The sequence below is a fragment of the Cyanistes caeruleus genome, chromosome 11 (assembly GCF_971803275.1).
Source record: "Cyanistes caeruleus chromosome 11, bCyaCae1.hap1.1, whole genome shotgun sequence".
Taxonomy (NCBI): domain Eukaryota; kingdom Metazoa; phylum Chordata; class Aves; order Passeriformes; family Paridae; genus Cyanistes; species Cyanistes caeruleus.
Genome location: NC_141711.1, coordinates 4,006,142 through 4,018,784, shown reverse-complemented (window position 1 = coordinate 4,018,784; position 12,643 = coordinate 4,006,142). Strand labels below are relative to the sequence as shown.

Sequence of the window (12,643 nt, the reverse complement as noted above, 5' to 3'; positions counted from 1 at the left end):
AGAACAGCTGGTGTTGAAAGGGATCTGCTGCACTCGGTGTGCTGGGGGACCTCCTGTTGGATCATGCTACTCTTACAACATTTGTCCTTGAAAACTTAGCTCTGCTGTGAGGTCCTACAGACAGGACTGTTAAACTTAAAAAAAAAAAAAAAGTTAAATTAGGAAAGGGCATCTGGGTGACAGAAACAAGCTCTCCAGGTCAGCCACAGACACTCAGCATCTCGACTTGCTCACAAGGCCTGGCTAAGCCAAGACAGGCTCTATTCTCTAAAACACTGTGTTAGGATTTCTCACCACTTTCTTCCCTCTCCCAGCATTGTTTTAGTTCAGTAAAAGAAATTTCCATTCTGATAAACTCTGGGTCAAAGAGCTGAAATGCCTCAATTAATTTTATAACACATTCCTGCAAAGTCCCTTGTTGAACTGCTGCACGCCAGTTGCACAGATGAAAACCAGCTCCACACCACGCACTGAACTTGTCTAAAACTCGAACTCGAGAAGTCAACCAAAAAATCAAAAGGGGAAAAAATAATTTTAAGCTAGAGCTAAAAAAAAAAAAAAAAAGAAAAAAAAAATTAAAAAAATTAAAAGGAAGAGTGTTTATTTCAGGACAACAAAATTTGAATTTTAAATCCTATAATATTTTAAAGAAATTAACTTCTTGATAGTGTGATAGTATAATAATAAAACATGTATATCTTTTTTCTTAAGGAAGTGGTAAACTTAAGTCATGCTAAATTTAGGCTATTATCTATGCAGCATAAATTTCACTTCTGTGTATAAATGCTAACTTGCATATTTCTCCATGGTAACTAAACTATGATTAAAACAACAGTGAAACCAGCCTTTAAAGCCACCTGTTTAACTAGGAACAACCTAATTTACAAAAATACTTAAACTTAGAAATTTCATGGGAATCTAGATCACGTTTTTCCCAGTAGAAAGCTCACTTTTCCATGATCACATAATTGTAATATACTTGGCTTTGGTTGGTAATAATTTTTTTCTTTTTTTTTTTTTTTTAACTAGTGTAATTTTTTCCTGCATTGTTCAGCCTAACACAAGTGGTATTTAAGATTATAAAGAATAAGTCTCTAATAACCCTTTCCGAAAAGGAAGTTATTTTGCTCCTTTGAAGGGATTAATTTACCTAGAAAGTATCTTCATGTTTTACAAAAGGAACAAATGAAAGAAATGAGAAAATCCCAAACTGAAATTCCCATTAGATATGGTAAGACACCTTCAAAACTCATTTTTCTGTTGCGATATCCTTGTAATTTACTAATGAAGAAATGGACTGTTTTTATGGGTCAAATTAAAGAAATAATTATAATACAACCCAGAATAGTAAAAGTGTAGGTACAAGCAATATTTTCTTATTTAATTATAAAGCATAAAAATAGATTTGAATATGAATCATTTTTAACCATAGAATTAAATTTAGTATTTAAATACTGAAAACCCCTTGAAGTAGAAATATCATCATAATAGGTTTGGTTTGGTGTGAAATACATGACTCATATATTCATGACACATATCTAAAAATGCCTCATATTAAAACTTTATTATAATAAAAAATTGATCACCATTTTTGTCTACTGGTTTTCACATGATGTAATACCTAAGGCCAAATCTCTAGCTTTTAAGTAATGATGAGTGAAGTAGTTTCACAGCAGCACCTCATAAAATGTTCAGAGTCCATTGCATTTACACTTGCCCATCCAATGTCATATACAAATGTATGTCGGATGCTAATTAGGTAACAATGGTATTAACATAATGCCTACAAAAATCGACATTAAAACCTTTCCCTTCTATTAACAGCCCTGAAAGGATGAGAAAATACAGCTCCCAAGTCATAACCAACACAGTGAGAGAAGAAGACCCACAGTGCCTGATCAGACATGAAATAAGGGCCAGGTCTGCAGAAATGTATGAGCAGGCTGGGCTTTACACCTGGAGTTTTTGTCATGGTGCTCAGCTGGACAAATGCTGCAAAAGTTAAAGCAAGCTCAGAGATGGCACTCTCTAGTTGCAGCAAAGGAGCTATAGAAATCAGAGTTCAAGGGCCACATGTGGTCAGGACTGAGAGTGATCCTCACACCAGCTCAAGCATTTTCTGAGGTTTATTATTTTCTCACCAGTTTTACACCACTTAATTTACCTACAGACTTTAAAACAAACAAGCAAGCAAACACACATTTTGTTCTAACAGATCAATACTCTCTTTCTAAGATAAATGTATTTCAGAACTCAATGTTAAGTTCACCAGATTCTCGTTTGTTGCAGATGTTTTCCAAGATCACAAGAACTGAAGCCCATTCAACCAAGAAAGGCCAAATTATTTTGTTCTTAGCCCAAGTTTTTTTGTTTTCTAGATCTGTCAGAATTTTGTGAAATTAACAGTTTTGTTGCCTTTACATAACCAGGGTCTCCTCTTCATTTTGTTGCTGAGGTCTCTCCATAAATTAACCAAAAAACACACTTAAAACTAAGTAAAACCCCAAGTACTGAGCAAGTGATCTGGAGTTTAAAGTCAAGAACCACAAATAACACAATGTTAAAAATTGATCAGATTTGCAATTCTGTCTGCAAACCAGTACACTTTTCACAGCCAGATCACTGAAAATCAACAGTCAAGGGAGATCATTTCCACAGAGCAAGAGAAACATCTGTAAGATGGGATACACAGTGGAGATGGGACAGGAGAAGGGGGAAGGTGGTGAACATCCTCCAAACCCATCCCATCAATGGGAAGCTACAGAAGAAACCAGTGAGACCAAGACATCTATAAAGCTCTCAGGGCTTCCCTATGCACAAGCCAAATATTTGGGGAAGGTGGGTCAAGTGATGGATGAATAGCACTGGTTACAAATAATTGTGCTGGTTCTCAAGCCCATTGGGGCCCTACCCTAACACTGGACATTTTACTGCTCTAATCTGTTGTTACAGATCTCTTCCACGCTCAGAAATCAATCACTTGGAAAGCTGATGTGGCTCTGTTACACTAATTAAACTTTGTTTTGCACCAGAGTCCTGCATTTGCAGTGTGTGTACAGTATGCAAATTATACAAATTACAAGAAAAGTTGATTAGCGTAATTCAAATCTCAGCGCAGTTACTAAAATTAACAGTGAATACAAATTATACAGAATCACTTCAGTGCTGCTGAGAAGCTCCTCACACAAAGCATGTTACCAAATTCACAGAAGTGGACACCAAAACAAGGAAAAACAAGCCTGAGAATATTACAGACAACTGTTCCCAGGGAAATTTTGCCCAAAAAACTAACTCTCACCCAACCTTATTAATTCTTCACAGCTATTATTCAGGGTTAAACAGTTCTGTGGTGTCTGCCTTGCTCTGTTTGCAGCTGTGACAGTCCCACTTGCAGCATTTTCTTACCATCTCACATTAGGTGAAATAAGAAAGGCAAATGTTCTGTAACAGTGGCAGCAGCCTTTTTCTTTTCTTTTTTTAACAAGACTCATGAGGTTGTTGAAATTTGAGGTCTGGGATACCTCACCTGGACACATCCACCCACTGCAGAGATAAGACAGGGTATGTACTTGTATTCATACTTGTATAATGTATAACATTATACAAGAGGGAGCATTTCTGCTCCATCAGGAAGGTCCTGCTGCAGAGACTAAAATATCCAGTTCCCTTTGTCCTGCCCAGTATCCTCTTCCTATCTTGCTCATCCTTTGACACCCTGCCTCTTTGAATGTCAGACCTGAGGAGCCTCCAGCTGACTGCGCTTCTGCAACACCCAGGACACACATGGCAGCACAAAAAGCCACCAAAGACCTTAAACAGCACTGCCTTGGCCCCCACATCTTTAAATCAGTAGTTGACTACTCATGAACCTGAGCACAAACAAATTCAAGGAGGCAAAGTCACACAGGTAAAGAAGAAATATTACTTGTAGTCTCAGACTTCTCCACATTAACCAGTCTGCCTGCCATTGCTCAACAGTGCAAAACAATCCAGAACTGGTATTTCAACTTGATGTCTATCACTAAAATGCCAAGCATGAAGTTTTGACAATGAATCCGTGATGTTTGTAGCAATAAGATTTATTTCTGTAGGAGAGAAAAGCAAGAAGGGCTTAAAAGAGGACAGAGGTAAAAAGAAAAAAAAAGAAAAAATTAAAAAAGAAAGAAAAAAAGAAAATAAAGTAATTTCATTTGAAAGGCAGTAACATTCTAATTGTGCTGGGAGCAGGGAAAAATAACCCAAACACAAAGGACAGCAGAAAACAAAAATTCATTTGAAAAATGCTTCTATAAAGTCCTTAGATTGAATGTGTCCAAACCGGACTTTTGGTTATCCCAGACTCTGAGACAATAGTATTTTTCCTAGCCTGCTAGCAATGATAAAGGCCTGGATTAAACAGGAAGACAGGAAATTCAAAGTTAGCTTAAACTCTATTCATAAAAGGGGATGGGCTTACCAGTTCAGATAAAATAATGATTAAAAAAGAATTAAGAAAAATCTTAAGTCAAAATCTGATGAGAGATTCATTAAAAGGCTGCAGTATACTTTATTCTATTTTAATATTCTTTTCAGACTTCCTGTGCTTCAGTCAAAACCAGTATCACAGTAAGCTGCAAAACCAGGAAAGTGCCTAACCTAGAGCAGCAGCTGACTCTTCAAATAAAACCAGTTTCATGACATTTCAGCAGAATTCCCAGACCACAAGGCACGTATATAAGAATTTCAGATGCTTATCAGAAGCTGTTTCTCTGAACATTTCTCTTGCTCCCCACCACCTATCAGCCACCTGCCACGTCAAGCAAGACACAAGACATGTCTAAGCAAGACACAAAAAGACAAAGTGAAGTGTAAAGACCCCTAAAATAAATAAGGGCAAAAGAGGTACTGAAGCTATCATTCCATCTCCCCAACTGAACATCTTGACTTTTGCGAGTTTAGATTAGAGTGACAGCTGAGAGCAACAAAAGACAAGGAAGGATGTGGATGGGGCTCCGAATAACCTGGTCTAGTGGAATGTTTCACTGCCCACAGCAGGGGTAGGGAAGTGGATGATCTTTAAGGTCCCTTCCAACCCAAACCATTCCATTATTCTACGCTGTCTTCAGAATTCACCCATCACGATTAATCACTTCGCAAATATCAATATCAACAGCCATCAATAACTAACAGTGCTTTATCCAACAGACAAATAGATGCACATTACAGTTTCAGCTGAAGCTAGACCAAAACCAGTCGTGCCTCAAAACACATCAGCAGCTGGCACAGACAAATGCCATGGGCAGCACATGGCCCGACACAACAGTGTGAGCATTGGAAAACGCTCTGGCAAGCACGAGGTCCTGAGGAGAACGTGTGCTGGTGGCAGGTCTGCACTGAGAGGTGGTGGGGGAAAGCAGCCAGAGCCACACAACTGCACAACAAGGCATGAAAATGAAAAAAGCCAAGAGACGGCGCTGCGTAAGGACCGGGAAAAGCATTGTAGCAGCGTTCCCATGGGATGGGGCTGGCCACAGCTCCTCGGCAAACACAGCCAAGCTGCTCAGTGCAAAAGTTCAGAGCTACAGAACAAATTATTTCCTCCATAACTGCCCTTCCTTAGGCTTTGCCCCTCACTTCCCCACAGCCAGCACGTGATGTTAGGGCCACGCTCAGCAGCTGCTCTGTGCACCCTCCTCTGACTCTGTAGCCTCCACCAGTTCTGGAAGGACCTGAGAAGACAAACCTCTGCTGGGGGACACAGGCAACCCACTCCCCAGCAAGACTTTGATGGAGTTTTGCTGATTTACACTGATATCCTGCCCGCAGCAAAACAATTAATATTCCAGCACACTTGCCTTTGCTGTTGTCAATCGCCTCAGTAAACCCTCTTCTTTCTGAGACCTGAGATCCTTTGACTTAACATCATCTTGAGATGTTTTCATAGAACTTGAGCTTTTCAAGTTATCCACTCCATTTCAGCATAATTATTTCCTTTAAACATCAACTTTAATAGCATGAGCAATTCCGAACTTTTTATGCTGTTTAAATTCAAACACAAATTTGTACACAACAATAAAACACGCCGCTAATTTGTCATGCTCCTCTGAGCAACTGTGTCACTCACACCAAGAACCACTGACTGTGGTGTTCAGAGCTTTCGTTCCCATTTCACATCACTCAATTGAGCCTTCTGTAGAAAAGCTTTTAACAACCACATCTGGTCTTTAATAAATCACTGCACTTTGTCTTCCTGCCAAAACTCCTCCTTTATCTAACTTACATCTTCATGATGAGATAGGAAATCACACATTATGGTGGTGACAAACAATTGTAATTATGTCATTAGTAGCCATTTAGTCTACAAAGGTTCTCAAAAAGGAAATATAATGCACAATAAGAAATATAGGATAATACATTGATCACAGTTCTAATCCGCTTTTTACTTCCCATGTGTAAAAAGCTGGCATAATTCATGGGCACAGCAGGCAGTAATAGTATACCACTTTATGAACTATGCAGCTATTTTATTCCCCTATCTACTTAAAAATAAAAAAGCTTTTAATAGCTTGATTTAAACATAAAAGTTATTTATGATGCTTCACTGATTATAATATTTATTTATTTAACTTTCCATGAAAGTGATTCTTTCTGAAATGTAAGCACACATTATGGTATTGAAGATCTCAGAGAAGAACCATTACATTAGCAAAGAAAAGTGAGGAAGAAACTTTGGTATTGGAAGGAGTTCAGGAAACTCATCTCTGTACCCTGTATGGCTTGGAAACCAGCACACCACAAATAGAAACAGCTCTTCTACCATTTAGGAATTTTCTAAAAGCAATTAAAATATAAACAAGGGAAGTTTAAGAGTTCACTCAGAACAAAGGTGTCATTTAAACCAGCTCATATGCTGGAATATTCACACGTAAAGAGTGACTGCAGTCTGACTGCACTGACAGGCTCCAATGGTGCCTTTACCATCTCAGTTCAAATCCAGAGTGCTTTTGGAACAAAGTGCATTAGGCTTCATGTAATGCATTGTAATTCACATCTCAGAGCAGGCTCAGCAAACATCAACTGGATTTCCTCTCCAGTGAAACTAGACCAGCTCCAGGAGCTTCCCTTTGAGCCCATGCTCAGCACCAAACTCTCAAACCACAGGACTGGATCAAATCTGGGACAGTGTAAAACCTCTGGAAAGCTCCCAGGTTTAAGGCACCAGCTGCTTCTCTCCAAGGAGCCGCTGCTTTTGCCCAGCGTTACTGAAGAATGCAGACATAGCTCCAGAAAGTTACAAACCATCTGAAAGATCTGTTTCTATTGCTGATAGTTTTACATTTCTGTAACAACCCAATAATAAACTTCATTTAGGTTTCCAAAATAATCCTCATTGTGAAGACGTGCCTTAGAATTATTACCCCCTCCATCACTAAGTGAGTTTGTCCCCCACAGAACCTAACACAGGTATGGGTATTTTTCAGAAAGACCTGGATTCCAACACCTTGACATATTTTGGCCACCAGCTCTCTGCATCCCTGCGGTGTGAAATAAACATAAGGCTCCTTAAGCACCCACAACACACAAAACCATCATATCAGGAAGCATTACTGTATTACCCAAAAGAGTGGTTCCATTGCCCTTCCACATTTGTGAAAGCCAGTTGCACACAGGACCCCAAAGAACTGCAGGGAACTGACAGACAGCACCACTGTATCAGCTCTTCTACACCAGCCTGAGCTACTGTGCCCCAAAATTACTGCAGGTGCTGTTCTGGAAAGTTTATCTCTCAATCTGAACCTTCTTCTGCCTGGTGTATTCCCCACCCCCTCATCCCGCCAAAGGAAAACCATCTCTCAAGATATCCAAACACCCACTCCTGCTTTCATGCTTGGTTTGTTACAGTCTCCACTGTTTCCTGTTAACTGTGACTACAAACCTTCCCCTACAATCAGCCCGGTGAGCATCACTCACCGTATCTGGCCAAGGTATCTCCAGCAAGGCAAAATTCACACTAGAAGGACCAAGTAGGTCAAAGCTTGTCGACAGCATAACCTGGAGGAAGAAAAGTCTCCACCAAAACAACCCCTCACACAGTGAGGCATTAGGCAGCAGAGATGCTATGAATTATTGCAGATGCATACCACTTTGAAATACCTGCTCCTGTACAGGGTGGGAGAGCTACAGCCAGGCCTGAGAACAGTCAAATCAAAAATCCACCCAAGTTCAATTCCTGTACTTCCAAAAAACCCTGACTCAGTGCTTTAGGTGATGTATCACCCATTTTTTTTGTTCCCACCAATAGCTGTGCAGTGCAAACACACTGAGTACTGGAATTCTGCAGAGTCCCAGGAGGAAAAATGATGCCTCCACCCAAAGGAAGAGGAGTATTGACATTGCCTGGTGATTACCTAGACAAAAATAATTACTCTTACTAGGAGAGAAACTTCAAGTCATGCAAGTTGTATGTTTCAAGTTGCATGTTTCCAGCCAAGGGCCCACAGAACTGAGCAGCACTGGCCAGGCACTGTGGGGAAACTTCGGACAAGGGCTGTTATGGGGAGATTTTGTGTGAACTTCTTTGTGTGAACAACGGAGACAAGCCTTGGAGTGAAAATTATACATTAACTCCTGGGAAACTCTTCCACAACAAAAAACCACAGAATAAGCCCTTGCCCTTGGGCTTGCTACCTCGCAGCAGCATGGAACTCAAAGCCAGTCAACTGGGTCACAAGGCTAAAAGCATTTCTACCTTCCCCAGCCAAGAAAACCACTTCCCGGTGGTACCTTTCATCTCAGCCTCGCTGCAGCACTCCCCACCCTCCTCCTGCAAACAAACAACATTAACCCTTGCCTCCTGGAGATCCCACTGTCCCGAGGCTCAGCAGTAAGGAATTGGAAGGCTTAGATAAAAGGATCGAGGCAAGATGGGAGAAAAGGGAAAGAGAAATAAAGAAAGAGAGAAATTCACTAGTCTGACATCAGCAGAGCTCATCGCTGTCTACCTGGGAGCAGCACTTAGCTGCAGGGGAGCATCTTCTGCAACTCACACTACCAATGGGTAGATCATGAAGGTAGGACACATCTTCCACAGGTCTGCAAGAACAATAGAGAAAGGCACACAGGAATTACTCTTTGAAAGCCTTTCACCTAAATCACGATGGGAAAAAAAAAAAAAGGGGGGGGAATGCTTCTATGTCATCTTGTCCTTTATTTGCTCCTTAAATTCCTTCATTTTTCACAAATTTAAATAAAATTAAGAGAGTGTAAGAACAGGTGAGAATCAGTCAGACTGCCTGTTCTGCTCTGAACCACCTACAAAGACCTTGTCTGGAAAAATATGAACTGAGCAATCAGTCATTACTGGACAAAACAGGAAGATTTCAAGACAACCAGCTTCAGGTTACTACTAAAGTGGTTAGAATTGTGCCTCCACAGGTACACACAGGCTGGATTTTTATCCTTGACAAGGTTGCAGGGACCTTTCGCTTACATTTAGCCAGTTTCAAAAAGTGAAGAGACAGACTTTCATTTGACCTGGTGCGACAGCCTGGCTGATCTGGAGTGCAAGGCTGTAGATGACTTCCAAAAATGCCACAGCCATCGATTAAAAACACATGCTGCACCTAAGGAAACCCTGATGAAAATATCCGCAGCCCTCAAAAAAAGAAATAATATCTACATTTCCCAGTACTAATAGTTTAACACTATCCCTTTGAGGAACCCTTCTTTCCTTGCTTTTACCTTCGGAGCCCAAACACAGAGCAGATGTGGAGGGGCTGTGCTGGGAGAGGGCATGGAGTGAGGAGCACGGTCAGCCCCACGGTGTTGCCTGGATTGAACTTCAAGCTTCAAATATTTTATTTTATCTTGCACACTCTTAGAGGAAGAGGAGAACCACACTGACCCAGTCTGCTCCTCCAAGGCCCTAGAGCTTCTCAAACATAACTCAATAAAAAAGTGAAGATTTTCATGGCCCTACAGGAACTCTGGGTATCTTGTAAGAGAAACCTCCACTGGGCCCATCCAAGCTCCAAACTCGAACCTCCAGGAACCATCTCTTGTTTTCTGCAGAAGCAGCTGGGAGAAACACTGACACCCTTAACACTTGCCAGGGTTCGCTGAAGAATTCAAATGAAGGTCTCGTTCTCACAGAAAAATCTGTATTCTCTGTTTAGCTTGTCCCACCTCGCAACTGAAACTGCCAGTGAACCAGACTGATGGGTCAGATAGACTACATTATGCCCAGGACAGTACTCTCCATGCTTCTTTGAATATCTTATCACAACTGGTTTCCAATTTACTTGCTGATATAGGTGACTGCTCTGACATTTTTCAACCTTGCATGCACTGCTTTACCTTCAAAAGGGAACCGAAACCCAAGGACTTTCAAGGCAGCACTTATTTCTTACTTGTTGTTTTGCAACACACCTTTTCCAAAGCCCCTGGACCATCCAACTTTCCACCCCTTGCCTTGAGAACTACTTTCTGACACGTGGAACAAGCCTCCAGGTAGAAAATATTTCTCTTACCAAGCCTTGTTTTGCAGTTCTCCATAAACACAGTTTTCTGCTTATCAGAAGAGTCTGTGTTGAAAGGAACCCTTTTTGCAAGAAGGAACCTGCAATTTTATTTGTATAACTGTAATCAAGAAGTAAAAAACAAGCCTAACTCAAGGTTTGCCTGTCTAATCCAATGCAATGAATCAAGGACCCTTGCTCCTCCAATTAATGCATTTAACAAAAGCCTAAATGAACCAGCAGTTAAGTGACCATGGGGATGGTCTATACTAAGCAGATAAATCACCCACTATAATGCACACACCTACTCAAAAACCCTCTCTAGCACATCTTTTGTCTTGAAAGCTGGTGACAGATTATCACCCTGACAGGAAAACCAAAATGCAACCACCCCAGGTTTTTTCAGGAAATTCAGTAGCCAGCAAAGGCCAACGCTGCCCCAAAGAGGTCATGGTGATGTTTAACCAGAGATGGTCACCACTGAAGCCCATAATTACTTGGGGCAGGCAGGTACTTGGATCAGGCAGATCCAAAGATATCTGGGATTGGAAAATCACATATAGTAGCAAGGCAGAAGAAATCACAAGGACCCATCTGCAGCCTGTTTTCTGCACACAATAAACAACACTCCATCACTCAAGGACCATCCAACTGGTGACACTTACTCAATGAAAATGAGAAGGAAAAGGGGGCCCAAGAAAGCAGCAGACCTCAGGATCAAAGAGCTCAGGATTTTCTTTGTGCATTTTTGGGGAGGGCAGGGGGCACATCACTACATTCACTGGGATTTGTAGCAGGTTGCTTGCAAGGCTGGCTGTGCCACAGCTGGAAACCTCGTTCTCCTCAAGGGGTGGCACCTATCCCATGGGATGCAGCCATGGAGGAGGGAGCCAACACCACCCACATGGCTCATGTGAGCCACCACTGACCCATCCAGCTGCAGCAAATACCCCACAACAGACCCTCATCCCTGGTGAGGATTCTGCAGCACATGTCCCCACCAAATTTATCAACAACTTTAAACTGAATATAATAGTCATGGATGCAGCAAAATAATAGCATTGGGAAGTTATGCCACGTGCTACTTAATGCTTTCTGAGGATCAGCATTAGGGCCACCAACTCTGAGAAAGAATTTGGCAGGTTTGTCAAAATAAAAATCCATTAAGAACCAAAAGGAAGCCTAATTGTTGACTTTTAATATCCAGGCAAAATCCACAGTAAATAACAATAATTTGCTTGAAATATTGTTCCATACAGCATGTTCAGAGAAATCCAGCATACAATTTTCAAGAATCTGCAGGCAAATTAATTGTATACTTTCACCTTCTATGCTCCACTCACACAAGAGAAGAATAACATTTTGCCACACATTGAGAAATCCACACACATGTGAAAGGAATCTAATTAACAGCATTCATTTAATTTGAGATTAGATTAAATATGGACAAAGGGATCAGAGAAGTTTGTAACACCTACAGTATTTATCCCAATTTTGAATCCACTTGTGCTAGCAGGTTGTTATCAAGGCAGAGAAGTGGGGGAAATAAAAAAACAAATCAGTGACCACAGTCACAGCCATGCCAACAAAAAGTTATCTCTACACAAGAACTTCAGAAACTGAAAAACATTCATCTTTCCCCAACTCATCATTACGGGGGTTACTGCAAAATTAAACACACGTAGATAAGACCAAGAGAGGACTTTTTTCCTCATTTTAATCCTGCAAATAAAATAATAACAGATCATCTTACTTGCTAAGGTTTTTAAAAGCAGGAACATTCTGTGAGCCAAATTTTGCAGCATTAACCACACAGCACCTTTATTTGTGTTGCCACACACAGCATCAGTCCATGACATTTGGTATAGACATTTTTTTCCCTTTCCTGGCCACAGCTTTGATACAGTGACTCATTACTGCTGTCAGATCATAAACACTGGGGAAACAGCTCCAGAAATAAAAAATATAATTAAGGAAAATCTCCATGCGAGCACTCCCCATTGGCTTTAGTGCATCATCACGCTGGTTAAAGGATTTTGGTTCACTTGCAAGGATTACCTGTATCACTCCACCCCTCTTTACTAAATGCTGTCCCCACTGCCTGCATGCATCCCATCCCTCATGTCACCCCACGATCTAAATTCTGT

At 40.9% G+C, this 12,643-nt stretch overlaps 1 protein-coding gene across 26 annotated transcripts in view; it reads right to left on the bottom strand.

Annotated features, from left to right (window-relative positions):
• FOXP1 (forkhead box P1) overlaps nt 1-12,643 on the bottom strand; it is a 378,502-nt gene that overhangs the window by 265,663 nt on the left and 100,196 nt on the right. For 9 of the 26 annotated variants that reach the window (XM_086846834.1, XM_086846829.1, XM_086846823.1 and 6 more), the window contains exon 3: nt 8,982-9,072. The exons of the other annotated variants lie outside the window; for them this stretch is intronic. The gene's annotated coding sequence lies outside the window, so the exon portion shown is untranslated. The remainder of the gene's footprint in view (nt 1-8,981; nt 9,073-12,643) is intronic. 26 annotated transcript variants of the gene reach the window in all.